The sequence below is a fragment of the Myripristis murdjan genome, chromosome 2 (assembly GCF_902150065.1).
Source record: "Myripristis murdjan chromosome 2, fMyrMur1.1, whole genome shotgun sequence".
NCBI classification, from domain to species: domain Eukaryota; kingdom Metazoa; phylum Chordata; class Actinopteri; order Holocentriformes; family Holocentridae; genus Myripristis; species Myripristis murdjan.
The window spans coordinates 19167738-19183706 of record NC_043981.1 but is presented as its reverse complement, the minus strand read 5'-3'; the positions used below and the strand labels follow the sequence as shown (position 1 = coordinate 19183706).

The following is a 15969-nucleotide window of genomic DNA, read 5'->3' as shown; positions in this document are numbered from 1 at the left end:
CAGGGTCTTCCTTTTCTTATATTCCTTTTATGGATCCACTTTACCGTATTTCACCAATTAATCGCCCGGCCGCAAATAGCCGCCTGGTTCTTTTAAACGCCTGGGGTCTGCACCCATTTTGCGTATTAAACACCCACCCGAATAACCACCAGGGCGATTATTTGCATTATATTGAGGTAAACCAAAATAAGGCTATTCACCTTATTTTTGCAGAAGTAAACAGTTAGCACAATAAGAGCGCTAGCTAACGTTAGAAAAAAAAAAGGGTGCACCGTAATCTTAAATGGACCGACTATAAATATGTTGGACGGTAACTTTAATCACGATAATGTCCTGGTGCAGGTCTGTGCAAAAATAAATAAAGGCCTGCAGCGAAGAGCCACCTGGTTCTTTTAAACGCCCGGGGTCCAAGGTGATTTTGCGGGCGATTAATTGGGGAAATACGGTATTTATTCTGTTATTTAATTCATTTACATTTATCAAGTGTGCTGACAAAAATATTAAAGGAAAACACTTTTTGACAGACCGGCCCACTGGTCAACATAAACTCAGGTTTGAGCTGCTTATCATCACTCAACACAGGCGTGCTTAAGTGTTAGCATAGAGCCTATTATATTTCAGTGTATTATAAGTGTTAGCATAGAGGATATGATTAATTAATATAAATTATGATAAAATGTGAGCATAGAGCCTAATATTATTCAACTTTATTTTGAGGAAATTTGAACAGTCTCCTACCACATTTCACTGAATATAATTTAAGGTTACTTAACATTTAGCTTTTAAAATATTGTTAGTTGCTTATTATGGCTCAGCACAGAGTATTCAGCAGTGTAAGACGTGTATTTCAGATCCACATGATCCACTTTGTAGATACGACAGTTTCAGAGCTGCTGGGAGGTTGATTTTTTCACTTTGACAGAGCCAGGCTAACGACTCCCATAGACTTCAAGTCTTTATGCTAAGCTAACAGGAAATGCTACCCATAGGAACTGAACCTCTGGACGTAGTTTCAGTTTTAGCTTTTTTTAGCTGCTGAATTTGTGGCTTCAACAAGAAAGAATCATCAGTTATGACTCCTGAATGAAAAGCTGTTTGTTTGTTTGTTTGTTTGTTGATGCAGGTTGTTTGTCTGTAAACTGACTCCTATTCGCTCCTGCCCTTTTTTGCAAAACTATGCTGAATAATATCAATCTTTATTGCCCACTTAGTGGAAATGTGTCCATCAGAGGACGTCAGAAGATGGATAACAACAGATATAACTGCATACCTCGCTAAAACACAAATAATCCTTCCTAATTTATAAAAAAAAAAGCAAGAAATCCCTAAATGAGATTAGGAAGGTGCACAAACGTGATCAGGACAAGCGTCTCCATGCAGATGGTGGGAGGGGTCCTTCATGATTTTGCTGCTTTTGCACTCGTTCTAATTACATTGAGCGCGACTCCGAGGCCTGGTCTGAGAGCCCTGAAGGCCGCGCGGCTCGGAGGTCGCCGCGCGGCTCGGAGGTCGCTCCACGTTCCCGGTCAGGTGGTGAAACGTCGGCAAAGCGAGTGAGAAGCGGCTCGGTCTCTGGTGAGGCTCTTCATTACGGCAAAGTTGGTCCGGAGCTTTTCCTTCATGTCTACAGAATCCGTGCCGGGGCTTCTCTCGTCATACCCGTCAACTCCGATATGCTGACAATCCTCTCATTAATTTGAAAGGGGAAAAAATAAAGAAAGAGAGAAAAATAATAAAAAAAAAAAAGAGAGAGAGAGAGAGAAGGAGGGCAGCGGCTCTGAAACACAAGAATTCCTCTGACGTTTCCCCCGAAGGTCCGGCTGCTGGTGTTAGGTCCTCTCTCCGCGAGCCACGCAGCCATGATGGCTAACCACCACACCAGAGGCCCCCGAGTGTGTGTGTGTGTGTGTGTGTGTGTGTGTGCATTTAAGTGTGTGTTATTTCTTCTTTTCTTTCTTTTTCCACACACTTTACAAAATAGCTAAGCCTGTCACGGAGCGGCATCAAGGTTCAGTGGTCTGTCAACATTTACCAGCAGATAAAGACAGAGAGGGGAAAATTCTCAGCCCTGGAGAGAAGACAGGCTGAATGCGAGGAGTGTGTGTGTGTGTGTGTGTGTGTGTGTGTGTCTGTGTGTGTGTGTTAAAGAGAGAGAGAGTGTTTGCGAAAGAGTTCTTATGTGCGTTTTCTCAGTGACAGCAGCCAAAGTCGGACAGAAAACACTCGGAGCATGCAGGGGAGGAAGACGGCGAGTACATTAGAGACTCACACACACACACACACACACACACACACACACTGCTCCCCGTTGACGAATGGAAAGCCTTGACAAATACAATTGGATGCCGCCTCCCCTGGGCTCAAACACAGCGAGCATCTCCAGCTTTGGCCTGTGGGCCTCTCTCGCTCTGTTTTGCCCGGCGAGGGCGATCACAGGCTTCGCCGGCTCAGAAGTGTCTGAAACCAAACGAAGACGCGCGCCGCAGAAAAGGAGGCCGGGGCGCCGGATGAACCGGGGGGATCGGGCCGCTCCGTCGGCTCCGGCGAAGACGCCCCGGCTAATAAAACGACGAGGGGATTTGACAGCACAAAACACGCCACCGCCTGTGTTTGGTGCAGAGAGCCGGGCTGGGAGACGCTGCTCGACTAATGATCTACCTACAGCACGGCTCTCCTCTCCTCTTGTTGTCGCCGGGTTGTTGTTCCACTTTTTCGTGTTGAAATCTGTTTGCTAATTGGGCCACGGCTGACGAAGAAGTTCTTTAAAAGAAAATAAATCTGCAAAGTCGGTCCGTGGCGTGTTCAGAATTTTAGAAAACAACCGAAAAACAGAAAGAAGTGGCTCAAACCGCCCTGCTGTCAAGGTTCAAAGAATAACCCGAGGCTTAATTAGACTGCAGTGAGCGCGCGCCCCGTTAAATGTGCATGCGCATCATGTGATACTCCATTGATCACTGTCGGCGAATTCACTGCAGAGGTCAGAGGTCAACGCAAATATCGAACGCAAAAGGATGCGAGTCAGACTTCAAAAGGCTGAACGCTGCGTGTTTACTGTTCCTTTCATTAAAACTCAGTGTGTTTGTGCACATTAGTATGTACAGTGGACCGATGCAGTACTCAGATTACTTTTCTCTGGTGACTCCAACCCCTCTAATCCATTATTAATCCCTCCTAGTCTGTGCTCACATTTCATTTCCTTTCATATTGTTCATTTTTTGATGGTGCAAATATATAAAAAAGTAAAATGATTTTAAATAAAAACATTGTAGCACCAAAAGTCATGGCTTATATTCCTGTTTTAAAACACAGCACTGTATTGAATCTCACACTGCACTGCACTGCACTGGCAGAGAAAATCAATGGATTAGTGCACACTGCTGTGTGTAGTGTTGGAGTAATCAGATTACTTTTCTCTTGCTAGTAACTACAGTTACTCTAATCCAAAATGACAAATGAGTTTGGCACCTTTAATTTGTTTTTCATATTGTTTTTTTTTTCTGAGCAAATTTAAAAGCATGCGAAAACAAAAAAAATCTTGCAGCATTTTATGCCAACAAGAGCAAAAAATTGAAATAACATGATAATAATTTTTTTTTTTGGCATTTTTAAAGAGGGCTTCTTATTTTAAAACTAGAAAAATGGTTTTGCATTGAATTTTAACACAGCAGTGATGCAATCTTTAAAGTGACAAAAAATCTAATTTAAAACTGGTTGAATAAGGTTCAGAGTTAAAGACAGTTCATCAGTCTATATTTATATGGCAAACAGTAAATTATATATAAATGATAAAACCTTCACAGTGATGATCTTTGTAGAATTTTGTTGAATTTTCCCAGCTCTAAAAACATAATTAACCAAAGCAGGATATAATAATATATAACTATAGTAACTTCTGTGCATGATGACATGTTGAGTACTGATCCTGGTGCCTCTGAGAGTTTTTCTAGTGTTCATATCTGATCTAATATCTCATTCTGCGCTGAGAGTGAGCGAGGCCCGTGCGGCTCTTACTTGCAGGAAACGTGCGGCGGCGGCCACGTGATCGCCGCCGTCCTCCCGTCATCCTCCGGTTTCCACACTCGTGTCACCTGTCTCTGCGATTACAGCCGGCGGCGGGCGGCGGGACAAAAAGGCGGCCGTCACCAGCGGTTTGCTGCTGAGCGGCGGGCGGCTCGACGTGACGGGGCTGACGGGACGGAGGCCTGGTTCCTCTGCCTGCAGCCAAACAGAGACAGCAGAAGAAGAAGAAGGAAGGGACAGAGGAACAGAGAGAGAGGGAGAGTGTTCAGCTGCGACATTTTAATTTACTTGATTAATTTACATTTATCAAGGGCGGTGACAAAAACATTAAAGGGAAACATCGCCTCCGTGACAGACTGAGACTGTAAGTGATGAGAACATGACCTCTCAGGTTGTTTCTGCATTATTTTGGGTAAATTTTAACAGACTTCCACCAAAAAGCTCCACTGAGTCTGATTAAAGGTTACTTAACATTTAGCTTTTAAGGTACTGCTGCTCACTTATAATCACTCAACAGAATGGACGCTAAAGTGATGGAGCCTAATATTATACAACATGGTTTATGCTAAAATGTTAGCAGTGAGCATGCTGTTATTCAGCATAACGTATGCTAAAGAGTTAGCATGAGCTGGTGATCAGCAGTGTTGTCTCCTATGAACTTATTGTGGTTAAAATGTCATCTACAGGCGGAGTGGATGAGAAATTGGAAATGGCTTTAAGTTAGCTTCTCATTAATTTAGAGAGGTGATCTAAGAGTCTAAATCCATGTTTGTGATGTCCAGAAATAAATAAATAAATAAATAAATAAAACAAAATAAAATAAAAATAAAGTAATATGTAATATTTGTACTTATTGTATATTGTTGTATATTGTACATAGGTTGTAGATTGTATATAGGAATGTTATATATACTTTCTATTTTATCTTTATTTTATTTTATCTATTTTTCTATCTATTTTTACTTGCACAGTGCCGGAGTTTTTGCAATTACATTTCACTGCTGCTGTACCCGTACATTCATGCATGTGACGAATAAATCTTGAACTTGAAATAGCATGTGGCTTTTAAATGGATGTGGATCCAGATTCTGCTGAGGAGGCTGTATGTTGTATGATGTTGCATGACTCAGTTACAGCAGGAGATTCATTTCTTGACATCCAAACACAGACTGAGACTCTAAAAGCACAAATATAGCCATTTCCTGGTTTGTGCCTAATTAATAGGCTCCACAACTGATGCTAATTATGTTAATGAGGAAAGGTTGCCTGATTTAATATTGGAAAGAGATGAATTTCTGGACATCAAACCATCGACTTAGCCCCTAAGATCACCTTTCTAAGATGACTAATAGAGGAAATAGAGAGATTTCCTGATTCTGACCTCAGTTTTACATAAATAAGGTCACATGACTGCACCGTGGCGATGGATGGACTTCTGGACATCAAAAACATGGATTTAGACTCTCAGATCACCTTTCTGAGTTAACAAGAAGCTAACTTACAGCCATTTCCGGTTTTCGGTGATTTATTAGCTCATTATACTAATTACTCAAATCACCCAACATGCATCTTTTAGCAACCAGGTTGAATTTCACCTGCAAAGCCTCTAGATGACATTTCAGTCATTAAAGTTCATAGGAAACGTCGCTACTGGGTCCAAGACAGCTAACCAGCTCTGGGTCGGCAGCAAAGAGCCTGGTCCACACTGACTGGACACTCAAAGAGCCGCCACCTGCCGAAACCACCTGATCAGTCTGGACCGAAGCCGCCTGATCAGTCTGGGCCGAAACATCTGATCAGTCTGGACTGAAGCCGTCTGATCAGTCTGGACCGAAGTCATCTGATCAGTCTGGACCGAAGTCATCTGATCAGTCTGGACCGAAGCCGCCTGATCAGTCTGGACCGAAGCCGCCTGATCAGTCTGGACCGAAGCCGCCTGATCAGTCTGGACCGAAAACCATCTGATCAGTCTGGACCGAAGCCGCCTGATCAGTCTGGACCGAAACCGCCTGATCAGTCTGGACCGAAACATCTGATCAGTCTGGACCGAAAACCGTCTGATCAGTCTGGACCGAAGTCATCTGATCAGTCTGGACCGAAACCGCCTGATCATTCTGGACCGAAGTCATCTGATCAGTCTGGACCGAAGCCGCCTGATCAGTCTGGACTGAAGCCGCCTGATCAGTCTGGACCAAAACATCTGATCGGTCTGGACCGAAACCGCCTGATCAGTCTGGACCGAAACATCTGATCAGTCTGGACCGAAGCTGCCTGATCAGTCTGGACCAAAACATCTGATCAGTCTGGACCAAAGCCGCCTGATCAGTCTGGACCGAAACATCTGATCAGTCTGGACCGAAACATCTGATCAGTCTGGACCGAAACCGCCTGATCAGTCTGGACCGAAACATCTGATCAGTCTGGACCAAAACATCTGATCAGTCTGGACCGAAACCGTCTGATCAGTCTGGACCAAAACATCTGATCAGTCTGGACCAAAACATCTGATCAGTCTGGACCGAAGTCATCTGATCAGTCTGGACCGAAACCGCCTGATCAGTCTGGACCGAAACATCTGATCAGTCTGGACCAAAACATCTGATCAGTCTGGACCGAAACCGCCTGATCAGTCTGGACCGAAACATCTGATCAGTCTGGACCAAAACATCTGATCAGTCTGGACCGAAACCGCCTGATCAGTCTGGACCGAAACATCTGATCAGTCTGGACCAAAACATCTGATCAGTCTGGACCGAAGTCATCTGATCAGTCTGGACCCAAGCCGCCTGATCAGTCTGGGCCGAAGCCGCCTGATCAGTCTGGACCGAAGTCATCTGATCAGTCTGGACCGAAACTGCCTTATCAGTCTGGACCGAAGCTGCCTGATCATTCTGGACCGAAACATCTGATCAGTCTGGACCGAAGTCATCTGATCAGTCTGGACCCAAGCCGCCTGATCAGTCTGGACCCAAGCCGCCTGATCAGTCTGGACTCCGTGGAGGTTTTGGTTCCTCATCAGTGTCTGAAGCCTTTTTTCCGGAGGCTTTTCCACTCAGACAAATACATCAATCCTTATTTCTGCAGCATGAAAATAGTCACATTTAAAAGCCTGTCTGAAACCCTCAGTGTCCGTCTTCATAAATCCACATCGCTCGAGCCCTGATACAGATACAGTGTGTGTGTGTGTGTGTGTGTGTGTGTGTGTCGTTCTGGAAAGCCTTCAGTCGCACTCTCAGGCCGCTCTAATTCGCTGTAGAAGATTTAGTGCGGGGCCGGGATCTGGCCGCTGTCGGAGAGGAACGCTGCAGGAATGTGATGGAGGACGCAGGTTGGGTTTCACAAGCAGGTGTCTCTTGTTTTTTTCCCTGGCGTTTCTCACACTGTTTCACCACCTGTTCTCCTCTCCGTTTCTTCCCGGTTTTTTCCCTTCTTGTTACAAAGGGCTTCTCAGGCCTCACATAACAACACTATATTAACATCTCAGGCATTTCTTTGGCTCCTGTTTGTTATCCGCTTGGAGTTACAGTAAAGAGGAATAACAGAATAGACTCAAACTCCTTCGCTGAGGTTATACGCACCAAATAATAAACACTGCGGAGGGTAAAAAGCCACAGCTTCTTGATAACAGAAGAACAAAATGATTCTTGTGATGTTGTGGTAAATAAAAACACGGGTCAGTAATCATTCTGAGGCCAGCAACTGTTCACGTAAACAAAACACCAATTATATTTTCAGAAAAAGTAGAAAATTGTGCCTTTTTCTCTTTTTTAAAGATCCTGTTTTCTCAGGACTTCTGATGCTGTGTTTCACTTTATCAACCCAAACAAGCACAAACTTTTATTCCCCCAGCAAAATCATTTAAACAGTACACAGTAAAGGCACAGTAAAGCCTCACTGAGGGAGCCTTTTTTTTTTTTTTTTTTTTTTTTTAACAATATCAGAGAAGATATTTAGACTCCAACCTGACAAAATGCTTAAGGATGCAGCTACAGATGATGTTTAAAGTTTTATTTTTGGTGCTTCTGTTTAAACCATGTCCACATTTAAGCCGGGCCATTTGAAAAACTCAGGGTTTTTGATGCCCAGAGACGAGGACCATCCCTGGGTGTCAAACTCCAACCCTGTCTTGTAAAATTTACCATCACACACATCTAAACTGCATTTCTAAATAACGTTAAGGGGGAAATGTATATTGTCATGGATTATGATTGTTAATGATGTATACTTTCTGATCAACATATCTTTAATATCATGTTGGGCAGCAGTTTAGCTGGTTTTGTTACTTTAGCCTCCAAAACCACCTGGTTAAGGTAAGGGAAAGGTTTGGTTTGGTACGGTAACGTAACAGAGCATTTCTAAAAATCAAACACCACTATCGCATCACGTTGGACTTGAACTCGTGTCTCACGCAGAAATGAAGTTATATTTGTGTTTTTATTTGTTTGTTTCTGCTGCCTTTTTTTCTCTTTTACCGCCTTTATCTTCTGACATCCTTCTGGTTTCTCTCTGCTGTGTTTTACATCTTTTGTTTTCCTGTTTTAATTTTAGCTCGACTTTAACGTCATCTTGTTTTGCTCATTTGGCCTTTCTGTGCAGTTTTCCGTTACTTTACTTCCTGAGTTTTCTGCTTCTGCTGTGTCTGTCAAAGCACTTTGTTTTAAAGGTGTTGTATAAATAAAGCTTATTATTATTATTATTATTATTATTGTTATTATCAGCTACCCTGCTTTCCTGCTATTGTGGCCTTGAAACTAAGGGAACACAAATGTCCTCATGATACATTATAAACAAACGTAATCCACGACAAAACTACGTTCCCCTCAAAATGTAACTGAGAATGCAGTTTAGTTGTATGGGAATGTCATTTTTTGGAGATAGAGCTCCAAATTCGGGTCTAAGGACTCCCGAGGCTGATTTCAACGCCTGACCTCTGCCCTTGAGCCTGGACGGTGAAAACTGAGCTTTTGGAAAACGCGACATAATATCGTTGTGTGGCCGAGGGCGTGGTTCAGCACCTCGGGGACTGATGCTCGTTTTGGGGCGTTGCAAGGCGGACGGCGAGCTTTTGGAAAACAGCATCTCGAGAGCGGTGCGGCGTGCGGACGTGCAAACCGGCAGGTCAGAGTTCAGCGTGGACCCGCCCTCGGTGTCAAAGCGCCTGCTGGGATGCTGCTACATCACGCAAACTAACAATTTATGTGAATTTAAACGAGGCGGCTCGACTCCGTCCCGCAAACAAAAAGGTGGTTTTATCCTTCAGCACGTCCTGATCCCAACAGGGGGACCGGAGGGGGGGCAGGATCACGGATGATAAAGCTAAAAGAAAAACTGGAGGAAGTTTGTTTTTCCTAACGAGACGGCAGCTTTTCAGGCACAGCAGAGGAGAAAAAAAAAAAAAAAAGTGGGGATAGTGTTGGGATTTGATGCGGGAGGGAAAGAAAAGAGGGATTTTTTTTGTCTATTTGTCAAAGAGACGATTTTTCAGGTTGTACCAGCGGAGCGGGCGGAGGAAGAGGAGGAGGAGGAGGTGAAGTAAAAAGTGCTTGTGATTGCCTGCGTGTCCGCCAGTGTTGCCTCTCTCCGCGCCGACATGCTTTTCCGTGTCGCGGGCCGGCGCTACACTTGTCAATGTATTTGTCGAAGCAGCTCGAGCACCGGGCCCCGCGAGGGCTGCACATGCACCGCTGACTCCCTTCACCCCCCCAACACACACACACACACACACACACACACACACAGCACCCCCCTCCACCTCGTTCTCTTTTTTAAAAAGCTGTGGCTCCTGCTTGAATGGTCTCTGTGTCCATGCCCAGTGCCCTAATCCAGGCCTGCTCTTCCTCTGAGCGGGGAGTTAACTTAATCCCTCTCATTTAGGCAGCTGCACTGCCGGGGAACTATGGGAAAGCGCACAAAAAAAAAAAAAAAGAAGAAGTTATAATTCTGTGACAGACACTTTCAGCTGTTGTGACGCCTCCTCCCTGATTCAGCTGCCTTAACATGCAACTCTCACTCGCGGCCCAAGTATTTTAATGTGGCTGTGAATAATGCATGGAGGGCGGCGAGCATGGAGAGCAGGGAGGGAGGTGAGGTGTGCCTGCTGCGGATGATAGCCGGGACGATGTAACTGCAAAGGAAGAGGGAGGAAAAAAAAAAAAAAAAAAAATTAAAAAATATGACTGGGAACTGGGAATGAATGCAGAGAATGACCCGCCTGGCAGCAGTAAAGGCGCCGTGAATGTAAATGGTCGTCGGGACGGACAGATACGTTCAAGTCGTTTAGACAGCCGACGTTTGAAAAGCGCCGCATCTGCTCCGACACGCTGATTGATAGAGAGAAGAAAAAAGAGAGAGAGAGAGAGAGAGAGAGAAAAAAAAAAGGTTTTTAGTGCAGTGAAGGTCAAAGACAGTCGGTGCTGGTTGGAAATAGGAGAGCGGTTTCCCACACCGGATGGAACATTTTAGTAATCTGGATTTAATTGTGCAGTTTGGTGTGTGTACTTCCTGACAGCAGCAGAAACATGCTCTGAATAATCTTCATTTTCCTTTCGCAGAAGGTGCAAAGTCCCAGCTCCCAGTGCAATTAACAACACTAATTGCGACCGAAAGTATTTTTGTATGTTGCATGTCGTACATTTTAAATCGATGTGATGTTTTTTGAAGAGAGAGAGACAGAGACAAAGACGGTTCTCCTGCCGCGGCTGAACAATAAAGCCAAAATTCTGAAGAAACACGCTGCTCTTACGCATGTGTATGACGAGACATGGGTCAAATAATATTTAGAAATAATTTATCAGGTGGGTTAAAGTAGCAGATTGATCCGGATTCGACATAAGAGGCAAAACAGGAGGAGACAAACGCAGGCTTTTACTGTGAAATCCCATTTGATAAGCAGTTATTTGATTTGATTTCACAGCTTATAACAATTTTATTATTATTATTATAATTATTATTGGTAATAATTATAGTAGCAGTAGTAGCAGTAGTAGTACCATCACTACTACTACTTTAAATTATAATATAATGATCATTTTAATCTCTATTTTCTATTTTTCTATATTCATGTTTCTCCTTTTCCATGTAAAGAGCTTTGCAGGGCAGTTTAATGTGCAAGATGTGCTATATAAATACAGTTTTATTGATGGATTAACTGCTGGCAGATGATGTGTTGTGGACATTAATAATATGAAGCTTAAGGTCCTGGATTACATGAAGAGCTGAAGGTAAATGTCTCCGCCCATCTGACCTCTGACCTCCACACCAAACTCCTTCCTGTCTCTTCTGGTCTACCCTGTCCTCTGGGAAACACGTTACTTGCGTTATGAGACGTTGTGCTGACATATTTACAGCAGGTCTGGCATTAATTCTGCATAACTGAGGTGTGGCTGATGGCCCCAGTCATGCACAGTAAACAGGAAACACAGCATGTTTTCTCACATGGAGAGGCTTTCTAGGTGCTGTACTAGCAGAAAAAAAAACCCTCTCCCCTGGTTCAGTGTGAAAATGCTAATGAGGAGGTCAGGCGCTGCAGTTTGCCCTCGGCGTGAAATTTTCCGAGCTAACGAAACGTTTCAGCGGGCATCATCGCCGGCCCGACGGCTTCCTACCTGCCTCTTCCAGCCTGCTGAACATCTGTAATGGCCCTCGATTAGAGCGCAGGACAGATACCGTAATAAGCGCGGGAGCCCTGTCAGAGCGAGGTCAAACCCGAAGACAAATAAATAGGAAATTGCTCCCAGCGAGCTTTCTCACTGTCACCCCTGCGCTTGTTACCTTGAGCATTAAAAAGGTATTTATCTGAGCTCCCTGCCCGCCGCTTTAAACGGGCATCAGCGCCGCTTCCCAGGGCTTTAATTGCACCTCGGTCTCAGGAGTTCACTCGGCGGAGTGCAGGTGCAGCGTCCAAGAGAAATAATTGAACAAACAATTAGGAAGTGCGCTCCCACACCGGCGGTTAAGAGGCAGAACGGCTGCGGGCTTTCATGCCTGTCAGAAGGCCGGGTATCGACTGCTCGGCTTCCCCGCTCTCTGCCAGCCCGCGCCATGTTGGACTACGCAAAAATCTGAGGGTGAAGAGTGCTGTGCAGAGCCAGACTGGGTTTGAAAGCTCAGTCCTCCACATTAAAAACCTGACAAGATTCACTTGATTTCATCCAGAAAAACAAGGAAAAAAAGGCGATGAGCAAATTACAAGAGCATGACCTGATTTGGGTAAAAATTTGGTTTCAAAAAGAAAAAGAAAATGAGAGTTTGCAAAAAAAAAAAAAAAAAATATATATATATACATAAATAGTATAATAGTATAACAAAATTAGAAAATGACCTGAAAATTAGAGAAAAAAAATAAATTACTGAAAAGGAATCCGTAGAGAAAATTGCATAAAAATTATCAGAAAATTAGCAAAAACAATCAGAAATTTAGCCAAAAACATAAGAAACATTACCAGACAATTATCAAATTATCACCAGAAAAGAAGCAATAAATAAATGAATAAATAAATAAGTAAATAAATAAATATATTATTAATTAAGTAATTAGCCTAATTAATAGTGAAAATTATCAGACACCTCTATGTATGATGATTAAAATTATTATTATTAATTTTAAAAATTATATTGCAAAAAATACATGAAAAAAAGAAATTACAGTAAAATCACAAAAAAAAAAAAAAAATCCTCAAAAAACTAAAAAAGGAAAAGAAATACAGTGAATTTCGAGGGTGCATTATGACATTTCAAAACAAAAGCCCCACTGCCCATGGGCTCCTGGTTTTCTGAAATGAAATGTTTCAGTTTGTCTGTATTGAAGACACATTAAACAGCTCACAACGCAGCGCTGCAAGGTCAAGGCAAGGCAGATGATTTTTTGCACAGGGCCCCCAGATGTCGAGGGACGGCTCCAGTTCTCGAGAAACACCAGAAAACACGAAAAGACGATCCCCTCCGCCCTGGGAAAGAATCTGGACTGTCCCTGTGAGATATTCGAGATGTTCCTTCCCTTTTCCGCTGTCTTTCCACTCCGAAAAACAACGGCAGAAAAACAGTTCCTGTCTGCCACACCTACACACCGGCCATCATTTAGCGGCCGGTGCGTCTGCCATCGCTGACGGGACAAAAACCCCAAGGCAGGGAGGAAACAAACGCCACCTTGGACAGGAACTTTGAGGACAGTGGCGAGAACCCAAAACCGACGGGAGAGACCCGAGCACGTCAATCCTCGGAGTCTTTGTTTTCATTTTTGGTTTCATTGTTCCTCAGGCCGTCGGCCGGGAGGAAAATGTTTTGTTTTAAGGACAATCGGCACGTCTGGAATATTTTTACAGGCCGGCGTCACCCGAGGAGGTCAGAGGGGAAGAGGCCGGTGGAAAATGTCCCGAGCACAGCTGAAGCAAAACATCACAGCGTCACAAGAAAATGGATTCATGTGGGAGAACAGCTGGAGAGAGCAACCACGTTTCAGAGGGAAACCTTGGGCTTTTTCCTAGTTTTACTTTGCAGAAGAAGCTTTTCCATGCAGAACATCCCATGTGCTGCATGCTACAGTGTCATCTAATTACAGGAAAAATACCGTAAAATTGCCACAAAATTACCCAAAAAAATAAATAAAGAAAAATAATACAAAAACCAACAAATTACCTAAAAAGGAAGAAAAAAAGAAAAGAAAAAAATACCTAAAAATTCGAGAAACATGAGCAAAAATTACCATGAATAAATAAATAAATAAATAAATATATCCAAGAAAATGACCAGAAAATTACCCCAAAGTACTTAAAATCCTTTCATACTAAAATCCAATAATTAAAAAAAATGTATTATTAAGAGATCAATAATTTCATCAATAATTTAACGCTCTTAAAGGAACCATTCTTCACAGTGACTTCTTTTCACTGAGAATGCTGCTGGACTTTTGCTCAAGGAACATTTTGAATGCAGGACTTTTACTTTGAAATAAGCATTTTCTCCACGATAGTGTTGATGCTTTTGCATTAGTGAAAGATTTTAGGACTTTCGCCCATCATGAAAAACAAAGACACTGCAAACAAACCAACAGGAAGACAGCTCGTCAGTCAAGAGTTAAAGTAAATATTCCCACCGTTCAAATGTAATCAAACAAATATTATTTTTTTCTTTTTTTCATCTTATTTGACCTCGGTGACCTCGGTAACATCTCAAAGAACGCATTTGTCTCGGTTTTATAAATCTTGAGCAAGAAATAAACAGGTAAGTCATTTCTCTCAACAGACTGAAGCCTATCCAACCGACCCTCTTTGACAAACTTTGCATTCTGCAGATCTTTGTCTCTCCCTGGAGGCTCAATGTCTCATCCAGGATGTCTGTTGCGTCTTCTTCTTCGGTTTAAAAAAAACACGATCGCTGACTTGCAGTCGAGTCGATGGTCTGGCACGACTTCACCTCTTTGGCAGGTGCACGGACTCGCAGGGCAAGCGGGAGGAAAAAGATTCCAGCAACGCTCGGAAAACTCGGCAGATCACCTCGTTTCTGAAGAGGGAAGACGGCCTAAGAAGTCCCTGAAGGAGGCCATCCGCCAAAAAAACATTTTGCTGTCATCCTTTTGTTCGTGAAAAGTAATCACTTCTAAATATTTTTGTTTAATCAAGGATTTTTCCATCTTATTATTGATATTTTTTACTTAAGTGAAGGGTTTGAGGGTTTTTTCGCGGCGCTGCCTGAGGGTTCCTCTCTCGTCCAGGATGTCTGATGCTTATTCTTTCTCTGTGTTAAAAAAAAAAAAAAAAAAAAACAGCCCATATTGCTGGCATGAAAAAGTAAGCTTGCAGTCGAGTAGATGATCTGGCACGACTTCACCTCTTTGGCAGGTGCATGAACTCGCAGGGCAGGCGGGGAGAAAGAGATTCCAGCATCACTTGGAAAACTCTCGGTGGATCACGTTCTTCAGGGAGCTCTGAAGGAGGCCGTCCGCCCAAACCCACGTGCTGGAGTCCTTTGGGTCACGAGAGGTAAGCTTCACAGTTTGTCTTCTGAATAATCATTGCTGGAATCAAATCCAGCTTTATTAAGAGTAATATTTCATCTTTTTTTTTTTTTTATCTTACTTACACCAGTCATGTATTTAATGCTGTTTGTCACGATGTTCTGCATTTGTGTCCGTAAATCTTCAACAAGAAAAAAACCAGGTAACTTTTATTTTTTAAACAGACTGAAAGCCATCCAATCTATCCTCTCTGACAAACTTTGCGTTTTGCAAATCTTCGTCTGTCCCCGGAGGTTTGGTCTCCCGTCCAGGATGGCTGTTGCTTCTTCTCCCTCGATTGCTGGCATGAGCAGGAAGATTCACAGTTTCACTTTTGAATATTAGTGAAGCGATTCGCTCTCTGGAGGTTTTAACTTGCAAAACGGGAACATTACAGAGGATGAAAATAAATAGTTTTTTTTTTTTTTTTTTCAAATCTTGAGGAAAATGCACAGCAGGTAGCATTTTATTTTATTTCATTTCATTTTTTTTTTTCATTTTTTTTTTGTTACATTTTGGAGCCAAACCGATTGACTATCTTGTTTCTCGAACTCGCATTTGCACGATTAATCTGATTTTTACACCGCTGGGAATTAATCTTTCATCCAGGAGCGTTTTAGTTATGCCTGCAGCTTCTTTTTCTTCTTCTTCTTCTCTCTTTATTTCCCCTTTCGCCGCTCTTCCTGAGATGCATAGTTGTTGGCAGTGCTTATGTAATAACAGATGGAAGCTAGAAATTAACACGTCTTGCCTCTCTCGTTATTCTCTTCCCTCTATTTATTTTTAATGCTGTGAGCGCGAGGGCCTCTCTCTCTCTCTCTATCTGTGTGTGTGTGTGTGTGTGTGTGTGTGTGTGTGTGTGTGTGACCCCGGCAGGCCAGCAGCACCTGTCAGGAGTGTATCCACCGCGGTTGCGTGCCTAATTAGCACACAAGGAATTTGGTGGCACGAAGCGCGCA

The 15969-nt window shown here is 43.1% G+C and overlaps 1 long non-coding RNA gene across 5 annotated transcripts in view; it reads right to left on the bottom strand.

The window, feature by feature from the left end:
• LOC115373580 (uncharacterized) overlaps positions 1-15969 on the bottom strand; it is a 339580-nt gene that overhangs the window by 52461 nt on the left and 271150 nt on the right. For all 5 annotated transcript variants that reach the window (XR_003929553.1, XR_003929556.1, XR_003929554.1 and 2 more), the window contains one exon: positions 4012-4215. This is a non-coding gene — a long non-coding RNA (uncharacterized LOC115373580). The remainder of the gene's footprint in view (positions 1-4011; positions 4216-15969) is intronic.